Source organism: Macaca mulatta, chromosome 6, assembly GCF_049350105.2.
Source record: "Macaca mulatta isolate MMU2019108-1 chromosome 6, T2T-MMU8v2.0, whole genome shotgun sequence".
Taxonomy (NCBI): Eukaryota; Metazoa; Chordata; class Mammalia; order Primates; family Cercopithecidae; genus Macaca; species Macaca mulatta.
In genome coordinates this window covers 148960410-148972500 of record NC_133411.1, presented here as the reverse complement: position 1 = coordinate 148972500, position 12091 = coordinate 148960410, and the positions used below count along the sequence as shown (strand labels likewise).

Sequence of the window (12091 nt, the reverse complement as noted above, 5' to 3'; positions counted from 1 at the left end):
CTGACCATTAATTAACCAGTGAGTCTTCGGACGGTGATAGCTAAAAGGGATCTTCTCTGGTGTTAGAAAGGGGCTCAGGAGTAGAGGAGGGGCTCAGAGATTAACTGACTTCTCTTTTACTAGACCTGATGTATAACCTAGGGCCTATTTCCAGATAGTATTGAGTGCTCATACTCTCTCACTGCAGTCTACAGCGCTGGCACTGTGGGAAAGCTAAGGCCTATCTCCAGGGGACCCCCGCCAATGCTTCCACACTCTCCCCCATCACCTTCTACAGGCAGCTGAGAGGATATAGATCACACAGCTCTGCCCCTGGCTTTCTCAAGCACAGATCGTTACCTCTATCCTGAGAAAAGTATACCTATTCCATTTGCGGGTTCTATTCCCATTGAGCATCTCCTTCTTCCCCCAAAAGTAAGAAGACTTGCCTCCCTCACTCTTAGCCGGAGGGACAACTGGGAATATGGTTGCCCAGCTTCCTAGAAAAGAGTGGACTAACGATCAAGAAACCAAGAGCAGCCTAGAGAATAAGCCTTGATTCCTGAACCCTCAAAGCCCCCTTACCATATCCCTTCACCTCCTGAACAAACTTGCCTGCTAAGTATTCATTCACAGCTTCCTTTTTCTCTTAGCAAGAGCCCCATTCTACTCAGCATTAGCTGCTTCAGCCCTGGGCTGAAGTTTGTGACTTCCCACTGAAAAGAAACAAGAAGCACCTGGCCACGAAGGAGCAAACAGGCACAGTCCTGTGCACCCGTCTCAGAACCACCCACCTATGCCAGTGGTCCCTGAAATGGCTCTCTGAAGGGAAGGCCCCACACTAAGAGATAAAAAACCTAGTCTTTGGGCCCCATAAAGAATTTCCCCTTATTTGGGGGGCAACCTCTAGTACCCTGTAGTACTCTTTCCGTGCTGATTTTTTTCTGCACTCCCTCCCCTGTCCCAAAGTCTATTGGGAAAGGGACACAGGAACTTTTGAAGCACTTTCAACTGCACAGAAATACATGTGTGAAGAAGCAGTAGCTCCTCCAGACTCAAACAGTAGTAATCAGGACCCTGGATAGACCCCAGCCTCTCCAGGGACAAAAAGGCTGAGTAGCAGGCTCTCCACAGAGAATGGTGTGGGGCATTACGCTTCACTTGTAAACTGAGGCTAAGATCTGGTATAATCCGATCTAGAAGGGCTGCTGCTCTTCCTCAAGAGTTTACCTCGAGTCAAACCAAGCCCCTGCTCCCTAATGAGAACTCAAGGCAGCAAAAAGGCCAACAAGAATACGATGAGGGCCCCACCTACCCCCGCCAGTCCCTGCCTTTCCTCTGTGCTGACTGCTGCCCCCAGGACGGAAGACTTAAGACTCGAAACTGCCCGCTTTCCTATCCCAACTTCCAGTCTAAATTTTCTTGCCCTCCGTCCTAGACGTCTATATACAGGGATTCTGAAGTGATTTGAGTTTGGAAGTGCCCTGTTTTTCTGAAAAAATGACTGCCACCAAGAACTGACTTCTTAGTTCCCCAGCGCAGAGGCAACTGATGAAGTTTCTAGACAGAACACAAGTTGAATATCATTTGTACACTTAAACTGGGAATTTTAAGCTCAAATCAGCAAATGACTGGGACCTAGATCTCTCCACATAAATACGTATTTATTTTATTCTATTCATTATATATGTATAAAACTTTTGCCCTTATATGTCAGCTTCTCTCCCACTTTATAAGAGTATCTAAAAAGCAAACAAGATAAACAATGCCATTTCCAAAATCATTCAGTGATAAATAGGATTTTTAGCATATTTTCACTACTGAAACGAGAGTTAATTTCAGAATAAGCCTGTAAGTGTGGGCTTTTTCTCAGACTAAGGAGGTGAAAGGCAGCTTTCCTTGGGCTATAGTGTACAGTAGCCTTAAAAGGCAATCTGGGAGAAATGAACATAAACTTCCCCAAAAGTCTTAAAACCAAAAGTTTAAACTTTAAATAAAACTTCACAGTTATATTTGCATTTTAACACTGAAAAGTCATTAGAAAATAAGTGGATTTTAAGACTTCTAACCATTCGTTAATTATCTAAACAATATACTAACTTCGTGAATGAAAAGTCTGTTCTAGTATCCAGATGTTTGAATTTGTTACTGTAAAACAAATAGTTGTAAAACTAAATGTATAATTTCATTACAATGTAGGAAAGACAAAAGGAAAACGAAATATACAGCAAATTAACATGCAGCAAAAATCCATGTTAATGAAAAACTTGTGAAAAAGTAAACATTTCCTTTCTCCTCAAAATATGCTTACATTTTAAAGACAATGTCTCTAGATTTCTTGAGCCCTTTTATTATTAATACAACAGACACATTTTAAAGAGAATAGAGACTGCTTTATTTTTAATCCCCGTCTCTATGTATTTAACAAACTCTTACCAACAAAAAATTGTGCGCAAAGAAATAGACATTAGGCAGAACAAAAAGGAAAAAAAGCTTTAATTTTCTTCAGCCTGAACTACAAGTGATTCTGAAATAATCTAATTCAGCTTTGGTTTTATAAAGTAAAAATCAACACACATTTGTAAAATAGACTTGGAAAGAGGTTGTCTACCTCTGGGTAGTAAACCCTTTTGATTATAGAGCTCCTAATAGAAACAATATGTTGATTAATATTTTACAAAATCACAAATTTCCAAAATAATGAACATTAGAGCTTGTGTTTTCAAGTGATACTTAGGTTAAATACCAATCTTAAACCAGACAACTATCTTCAATACCCAAATCATTAAAACTAACTGGGATGTTATACTGTAAATGTTCAAAGTGAAGGAATTAGCCATTTCTTCTCATGACTATCTACCAAAAAAATTGAGAAACTCTCAAATAAATCTTAACATTTAACAACAACGACTAATAGTAACAGCATTTCCCAGATCGTTCTTTAAAAGCGTATCCCTTTTCTATAGTTCACTTAATCTTGAAAATCATGCCTCTTCAATGCTATTTTAATGTTTAGGAATAAAGATATGAAGTAAACATTTAAAATATGAAGAGAACAATCCACTTGATAAAAATCCTCGCATTTCCAAAATGTTTTCATTTTAAGCATTTGCAGAAGAGTTAAATAAACGTAGCAGACATTCTAAATTCGATAAAAGATTCAGAGAACCCGACATTTTATGTACTCCAAAGGTCCAAACAGAACCGATGTAAATGTCAATAGCTGTCTCCCTTCCGGCTGATACTTAAATGGTTTTACTAGTACTCAAAGCAATGAAATCAGCAACTCTCTCTCCACACTCTAGTCAACACTTCAATTTCCAAAGCCGCAATTCGCAAACGTCAGTTGGGCGGGGGCGGTGGGAGATCTTGAAGTAATCCAAAAATTTCCTTTCCCCTTTGACAGTCCACCAAAAGATGTCAAACCAAATCCAGCCTATTGTAAAGCTCTGGGACCTCCCTTCCAAGGACACCGAACACAAACATAGACACCGCTGCGAAAAGCTGTCCAAAAGCGCCTGGCCGGCCAGAAATGTAAGGAGCCCAGACCAAAACGAATTAGAACCCTCAACAGAGGGTCCCGCCGACACCGCGGAAAGGAAGGTGGCATTTATTCCGGGGTAGACAGCTACGAACCAGAGTTACCCCAGCCAGTCTCTTGGGCCTCTCCAACCCAAGTTCAGGTTTATGGCAGATATATTGGTTGGGTGCCTTCCCCTACAAACATCACAGCCCGCCTCCGGGTCCCACCGCCGCTCACAGAGAAGACCCCTCAGCTTCACATCCGTTCCTTTTGCCTTCGGACAAAGGCAGAGGAGCTGTGGAGCTGACCCAGCGCTGTGGGGCAGTAAAAATGCCTTGTTCGGGCCACCCATCTTTGGGCCTGGCTTCATCTGCGATGTCAGCACCAAAGGGTTTTTTTGTTGTTGTTGTTGTTTTGTTTTGTTTTCTGGTTTTGTTTTGTTTTTACAACGCATCCTGGGCGGGTGTATGCATTTGGTGGTGGTGGGGTGGGGGCAGCCGAACAGAGGAGGGGTTGGCAGTGAAGCCTGGGTTACAGAACTCTCCTTCCTCTCCCTCCTTCCACTGTTGCCGTGCAGGGAGTGTCAGCCACGTCTAGCGCACAGTCCCAGGCCCCAGGGCGAAGGCGGCCAGGGGAAATGGGGCTCAGGGATTGCTAAGGAAACGCATCACTGGTGGTCTCCAGCGCCTGCGGAGGTAGGATCGTCTCTTTTCTTAAGGGGCGTGTTATTTTGTTCTCTTTTGGAAGTAGGAGGGGGTTCATTCGTTTCTCGCTGCGGGGGGTGGGGGAGAACGTTGCTGCACCGCCTGGGTCTCCAAGAGGGAGGGTGCGGGGATGTCTGCAATGGTACTATAATTATTCCTGTGCTGAGAGGGCAAGTAGAGGGGACGGGGCGGGCGGCACCTCGAGCTGTGGCAGTGGCAGCAGGGAAGGTCGCGAGGGGCTTACCCGGGCGGGCGGGCGCTGTCCTGCCGCAGGTGAGGGAGGGCGCAGGCTGGCGGGAGGGAGGGCGCGCGCGAGGCAGGCGCGAGGAAGGGGGAGGGGAGGAGGGCGCGCGCGCGCACACCTGTCCTGGACAGCGGCGCTAGCCGAGCTGCGCCTCACTTGGGCTGTGCGGGCTAAGAAGGAAGGAGGGCGGGCTGGCAGGCGGGGGCGGGACGCCGAGGGGAGGAGGAGGAGGCGGCTCGGATGGCTGGCTCGGCTCTCGCTCGCTCTCCCTCCCGCGGGCAAGTCCGGCTCACACCCTGCTTCTCCCGCTCACTCACAGCCCCCTTGGCTGTCCCTCCTCCTCCTTCCCCTGCGGGATCCGCTCGCCGCCGCCGCCGCCGCCGCCGACGGCAAGTCGTGGCAGCCAGACGTCGGCGCGTAACCCGGCGCTCCGTGCGTGACTCCAGGCGACGTCAGCGCGCGCTCCGCGTTCCCCACCCCTCCTCCCAACTCCGTGGCTCGCGCCCTTCGCTCTCGCGTCCCTCGGTTTTAGCTGCCGCCGCGGCGGCCGCCGAGCGCGCTCTTTCCGCCCCCCTCGCGCGTGAGCGCGCCCTCTCGGCTGCGGGCGCGTCAACATTCCGCTGCCCAGGCCTTGAGGCGCGTCTGAGGAGGGGGCTGTCTGTGGCCTCTCCGCCCACACTTCCTCCACCCACCGCCCGCAGCGCCCCAGAAGGACCTATTACTCTTTGAGCTTCTGAAGGCCGAAGCCAGGCTCAGGCGGGGATAGAACCCTGAAGGGCCTGCGCCAGCTCCAACTTAGGGCCCTGTGCATCGCTGCGGCTGCCGCTACCGCCCGATCACGCCGCACCCCCGCCCCAACTCCGCCGTGTCTCTGAGGAGGCAATAGGCCTTTCATCTCCCGGGAAGGTCTCACCTTGGCCCTCAGACACCCGCCGAGAGGGGTTGTAAGGAGAGAATTAACATAGAGAAGAGGGGCTAGACCACTTTTCAGGCACTGGCCCCGGGAATCCTTGACAGGAGGCGTGGGGTTGATGCCCAGCCTCCCACGCAGTGTAATATATTGAAGCCGGGCCCCTTGGAGGGAATGCGACTTCCTTGGGCCGAGGGGGAAAGGGTAAAAGTTAATTTTCATAAGTTTCTATGCAAGGGCTAAATGTGAAATTATAAAATGTCCTTTAAGACAGTCTTCTTGAAATCGTATCAAGTTAGACAAGATTTTTGGTGCACGGTAACGCTTTCCCTCGCTTTCTATGCTGTCACGTTTCCATCCTGCAACAGTGAGTACGTAGATGGAACGTGGATCAGCTAATAACTGCAGCAAAATAAAAACTGCCTTTATCATCTTTATCAGTATTTAAATAGACCTCCGAGAAGTCCAACTGTGATTTAGGAAAACTTAATCATTGCCTCAACCTATTTAACTGTGTTTTGTTTTGAAGTTACTTTGCAGATACACCCTTTATTAGGCAATGGTAGACTTTTAAACTCACTTGTTAGAGGACCTTTTCTAAAAGCCTATCTAGTTGAGCCTGCGAGGCAAGTAGGACTAAGGTATAATTAATCCCATTTTACAGATGAAAACTGAGTCATCAAAATGTAAGTCAGTTGTTCAGCGTTGTGAGGAGTCTATCACTGATAGAGGGAAAACTCTAAGGTATATTATTGCCTGCTTTATTCAGTAAACCAGAAATCTCTCCATTGTTTTCTTCCAAGTATCTTTTGCTGCCCCCTTTTAGTATTGTAGGCAGTGCCTGATGGCTGAGAAGAATCGCAGAGGACTAGAAAAGGTTTGAGTGTGAAATTTTCTGCCACAGAGAATTAGAGCTCAGAAATAAGTTATTGCGAAACAATTCAACTTCCCTGTTAACGACGACAACAACAACATCATGCTTATTAATTCCTAGCTGGAGGTGAGAAAATGAGACTGGCTTAAGGGTGATGGGTCATTTCCTTTGAATTGCTTCTTTATATTCACCTCATCTTTAGGTGGCAGCACTACTATATAAATATCCTTGGAAGTACAGTCTTCTGCAACTTAATATCCTACAGGATATTCTGTCCTAAATGTTTCCAACTGTATTGTGGAGATTAAAAGCTGGTGATTTTATGATATAAAATCATAGCTGAGAATTAGAAAACTTGGAGGTTCTAGAGGAAAAACAGAAAGGCTATCAGAGACATTAATAAAATACATAGAGCTACGGAGGGAAAACGTTAGAAAGTTTCAAGAAAAAAGTTTTTTAGGTGTTTGAGGAGCAAGTAGCATCTCTTTAAACCTTGTCTTTTATTGAAACATAGGACAAGATAATCTTCCAAAGCAAACCATCCCTTCTCAGTACTGCATATTTATCAAGCATTTACAGGTTTGAAGTTACTGTATAGTTGCCTGTACTCAACTGTAATTTTAAAATTCAGATGCAGTTTTTCCTAATTAACAGCATCAAGCTTATGAAAATTCCAAGTAAGACTTTATTGTTGACCCTTGTTGAAGAGAACTCTACTTGGCTTCTTTCCTGGCTTTCCTAAATTGTTCACATCCAAGATAAACTGCCATCATTCAGGCTTACAGAAGGGAGAAGACAAGCTGAACCAAATGTAAAACGGTAGCAATTTACAGGTAATTCTATATCTTAATTTCTCCCACATTTTTAGGTTAAGAAATTGTGATATACGGGGGTTATTTGGATCAAGTGTTTTCTAAGTAGAACTTTGTCATAATTAATTTTGTGTATTTATAGTAGTTCTCACTGTGTCCCTTTATCCAAGCAACCCAATACAATTGAATTTATATGCATTTCAAAATAGTCTCCATTTGATTTACCATGTAAGTACAACCACCAAAGAATATAGAGGTATGACAATCAGGAGTGAGAAATAAAAGTATTTCTGGATAGAGGATGAAGTGTTAATAGTCTTTCTTGATGGCAGCTTCCATCGTTCTCAAGTCAAACTTGGAGGAGGAGTCTCAAGCAAATTGGTAGTACTCAAACTCTGCAGTATTATGTTAAGATTTTTAAGCTCTCTGGTGCCAACAAATCATGCAGCCTGGGGGCCTTTGCTCCAAACTTCTGCCAACTCCATTTTGGCAGTAAAATGTTCTGTTGAACAAAGTTTGCACGTGTTTAGGGTGCGAAGTGGTTCGTCAGGCATTTATCTGGTTTTATTCCAGTTTAGGGACTTGAAGACAAGGGTCAGAAGTGTGAGACTTGTAGAGTTGATATGTGCACTGAAACAGACTATAGTAGCAATCTTGAATTTTTGCTTTAAGCAAGGACAGCTTTTTCTTTGTTGATGTTGGAGTAGTTAAAGTGAATTCTTTAGTTTACTCCTTAAATGCTAACATGATATTGAATTGGTTTTCATAATCAGGTAAGCAGAACCTTCTCTGTTGAGGGGATAAAGCTGGGGAACATCATTTCTCATCCTCCTAACTATACCACCACCAAAATGTGTTTATCCAGATGAAACTCACTAAACAATAACTTGAGAGCAAAGGGACCAGTAATTATTTAAACTTGATCTCATTTGTCAAATTTTATGTAACTATGAGTCTCTGATCTTTTTTAGTATCAGTTGTCTGGCTTCATCTTTTTGACCCATCTCCTCCCATTCTGGAATCATTGGTTAACAGCACCTGAGCCAGATGTGTGTGCTAATTTGTTTTATTCCAAGGGGTCCTCTTCCTATAGAAACTGTATACAATCTCAATTTCCATTATTTTTTTCAAGTAATTCTCACAGAAAATCCTTATAGAATCTGGGATAACAGTTTGAAAGTCATTAAGTACTGTTGAAGCATATTTTTCTTTATCATTTAAGAGTAATGGCAAGAATAAAATACCAAAATAAAAGTAACAGATGTTGAAATGATACTGTTGTCTTACATTTACCATAATCAGCAAAATGTAAATTTGTAGGCTACAAGTATGACAATTTGAAAATGGTAGTTATTATTGATACTTTTGCAGAGTGTGACCTAAATTCTTATTTGCACCTTTATTTTCTTTCCTTGTTTTTAAATGTAATTCAGATGTCAGAACTAACATGTGGATGAACTTAGAGATGGAGAAGAAAGCTGAGTTTTTCCAAAGAGTGGATGTATCTGAACTGGATAGCACTATTGAAATTTGTTGCATATTTTATGGTAGCTCTAAAACTCCTTTGCTTGCTTACTTTTAAATGCAACATGTTGCTGTACATATATACAACCAGACACCAGTGCCTTCTGAGGCTAATCCAGGCCATTTTTATAACCTAATGCAGTAGCACTTTGCAATTAGATGAAGAAGGTCAGTGGGATTTCTTTCTGTGGTGATTAAAATGTGTCAGGGGAAGAAATCAAGACAATACTCCAAGTGAAAAATGTAAAGTCAGTTATTTCTTTAATATTTTGTGTTATAGTAATCATTTTTATCTTTTGAGCATACTTTTTTTGTCTACTTAAATACTCAAACAAAATACTCAAAATTAATTATTAAATGTAAATGTAACCACAGTGAGATATCATCTCATCCAAGTTAAAATGGCTTTTATCAAAAAGGAAATAATGAATACTGGTGGAAGGATGTGGAGAATGGGGAACCCTCATACACTGTCGGTGGGAATGTAAATTAGTACAGCCACTATGGAAAACTGTATGGAAGTGCCTCTGAAAACAAAGTAGAACTACCATATGATCCAGCAATTACATTAGCGGGTATATATTCAAAAGAAAGGAAATCAACATATCAAAGAGATAGCTGTACTCCCATGTTTAATGAAGTCCTATTGAAATAGTCAAAATATGGAATCAACCTAAGTGCCCATCAGTGGATGAATGGTTAAAGAAAATTGATTCATATGCAATGGAATATTATTCAGCCATAAAAAAAATGAAATCCTGGCTGGGTGCAGTGGCTCATGCATGTAATCCCAGCACCTACCTCATGAAGACAGGGAGTAGATTGGTGGTTACCAGAGGTTGAGAAGGGGAGAGGAGAAGAGGGATGAAGAGAGGTTGATTAATGTAAATATACAGTTTGATAGTGATAAATCAGTAGGGTGGCTATAGTTTATAACAATCTATTGTATGTTTCAAAATAGCTAAAAGAGACTAATTCAAATAACAAGACAAAAATTTAAGATGATAGATATCCCAATTATACTGATTTGATCTTTACAAATTATATGAATGTATTATTAAGTGTAGCCCCAAACTATGTACAAGTATTTTGTATCAATAAAAAATAAAATTTAAGATAAAGTAAATGTAATGATTAGCTTATATTTCCTAGATAGGAAATATTTACTTAATAAGTATGTATATGATGAGTTTTTTTATATTACTATAAAAATAGACATCTTACATAAACATGTTACATCTGGTATTTAGATGGCTCTTTTTTTTTCTGGCCTTGAACTTCTGGAAAGTAGGTATGGCCTGCTATGTTAGGACTAGTTCTTGGAATCCTTTGTTGTTTTTCAGTCAGCCTTATTTTCTTGGGTCATGTTTTGAAAATATTTATCAAATGGCTATTTACCACATATTGTTCTAGATGCTTGAACAAAATGAAATTTCTGCTGTCATAGAGTTTCTAGTCTATGTACAACAGATAATAAACAAATGTATAATACAATGTTAGATAGTAATACGTGCTAAGAAGAAAATAGGAAAGGGGAAAGAGAGTTTCTGTGTGATTGTATGTGAAAGTGTCTATACATGCTGCTCACCGAGTATTTTAAATAGAGTGATCAAGGAAGCCTCTCTGAAGAAGTAACATTTGAACAGAGATCTGAAATAGTCAGTCATGGGAACATACAGGGAGATGTTCCAGGGAGACATTGTGGACAATTTATGTCACAAAAAGTCATACAAGTGTAAGCCAAGTAACATCCTGTATGACAACTATATATACATTTTTTTGTTTTTTCTTAAGTGAAAAAGAAACTTACTAGGTTTTCTGAGTATTCATTAGGTTTTCAGAAAAGTTTTTCATTTAATATCATTATTGCTGTATATTTCCCTTAATGATTATTCTATTATTTAATAAATAAGATTTATGGCGCTACAGATACAGCTTCACAATCCCTTATCTGTAATTCCAAAATACAAAAAAATTTCTTAATTCATTTAGTGGCAAAATCTGAACTGACATGAATCTATTTAAAATTATCCTTTATGGGGTAGGTGCGGTGGCTCATGCCTGTAATCCCAGCACTTTGGGAGGCCAAGGCAGGAGGATCTCTTGAGGCCAGGAGTTTGAGACCAGCCTGGCCAACATGGTGAAACCCCATCTCTCCTAAAAATACAAAAATTAGCTGGGTGTGGTGGTCCCAGCTACTTGGTAGGCTGAGGCACGAGAATCACTTGAATCTGGGAGGCGGAGGTTGCAGCAAGCCGGGATCATGCCATTGCACTCCAGTCTGGGTGACAGAGCAAGACTGTCTCAAAAAAAAAAAGTATTCCATTTAGTGTGACTACTGATACATTTCATTGTAGAAACGTTAGTGTGTTTGATGAAGGGTTGCTACACATTAAGTAAAATACAGATAATACAATGTATTGTGCCCTAAAATATAAGAAAATTCAATCCAGAAACACATGTGTTCCCAAGGATTTTGGATAAGGGATTGTAGATCTGTGTCAGATTTCTTCTTGATTTTCTGATTAAATGTTATCATTGTTAATCTTTAGATATATTGTTTTTAGAAGTATAATGCTATATAGTGCTCTTATTATATACTGACACTGCATAAGCACTCTTTATATATTAGCTAATAAAATGCTAACAACAACCTTATGAGTAAATTCTATTATTCCCATTTTATAAATGAGAACACTGAGATGCAGAGATTAAGACACCTGCTCAAATCACAGTTACTAAATAGCAGAGCTAGAACCCAGACAGTCTTCCTCCACAACTTGCACAATCCAAACTAACTCTGCCATTTCCTTCTCCTCCCCTTTCCCCCACCGCATGCCTGTAGTATTTATATTTAACTTTCTTTGAAGAAGTTTTGAGTATCAGCCCTTTCCAAGAGCATGATTTTTACATCTACTTTGAAATACCAGACATCAGCATTTTACATTTTATTTACAAATTGGTATCTTTCAATATTTTTTAAAATTTTATTTGTTCCTGCTCTAATTTCAGCCATTTCTGTTTCCAGTTGAAGTTGGAGATTTACTTATCCTCATTCTTGGTCTGATAAGTTTTCATGCTAACGTTAGCTTTCATCATCTTTTTCCTTTCCTCTGAATATCTTTGGATAATTATAAGGCACTTGCTTTACTGTTGTGGCTTTGTCAGATGTCAGATCACATCAGAAATTTGGATCTACCAGGATGTACAAGGAACTCAAACATCTCAACAGCAAACAAACAATCCAGTTTAAAAATGGGCAAATTATCTGAACAGACATTTCTCAAAAGAAGACATATAAATGGCCAAGGAATATATGAAAAAATGCTCAACATCACTAAGCATCAGGGAAATGCAAATCAAAACCACAATGAGGTATCATTTCACCCCAGTTAGGATGAAGAGACAAAAAAGATGACAAATGCTGATGAGGATGCAGAGAAAAGGGAACTCTTCTATCCTGGCAGGAATGTAAACTAGTAGAGCTACCATGGAGAACAGTATGGAGGTTTCTCAAAAAA

The 12091-nt window shown here is 41.3% G+C and overlaps 2 protein-coding genes across 3 annotated transcripts in view; one reads left to right on the top strand and one right to left on the bottom strand.

Annotated features, from left to right (window-relative positions):
- Positions 1-4874, bottom strand: part of PURA (purine rich element binding protein A) — an 11606-nt gene extending 6732 nt beyond the window's left edge. The window contains exon 1 of the mRNA XM_077937095.1: positions 4451-4874. The gene's annotated coding sequence lies outside the window, so the exon portion shown is untranslated. The remainder of the gene's footprint in view (positions 1-4450) is intronic.
- The window catches only part of NRG2 (neuregulin 2), a 271148-nt gene that overhangs the window by 2007 nt on the left and 257050 nt on the right, over positions 1-12091 (top strand). Inside the window, exon 1 of one of the 2 annotated variants that reach the window (XM_077937067.1) lies at positions 3853-4197. The exons of the other annotated variant lie outside the window; for it this stretch is intronic. The gene's annotated coding sequence lies outside the window, so the exon portion shown is untranslated. Of the gene's footprint in view, positions 1-3852; positions 4198-12091 lie in introns of those variants that run through there. 2 annotated transcript variants of the gene reach the window in all.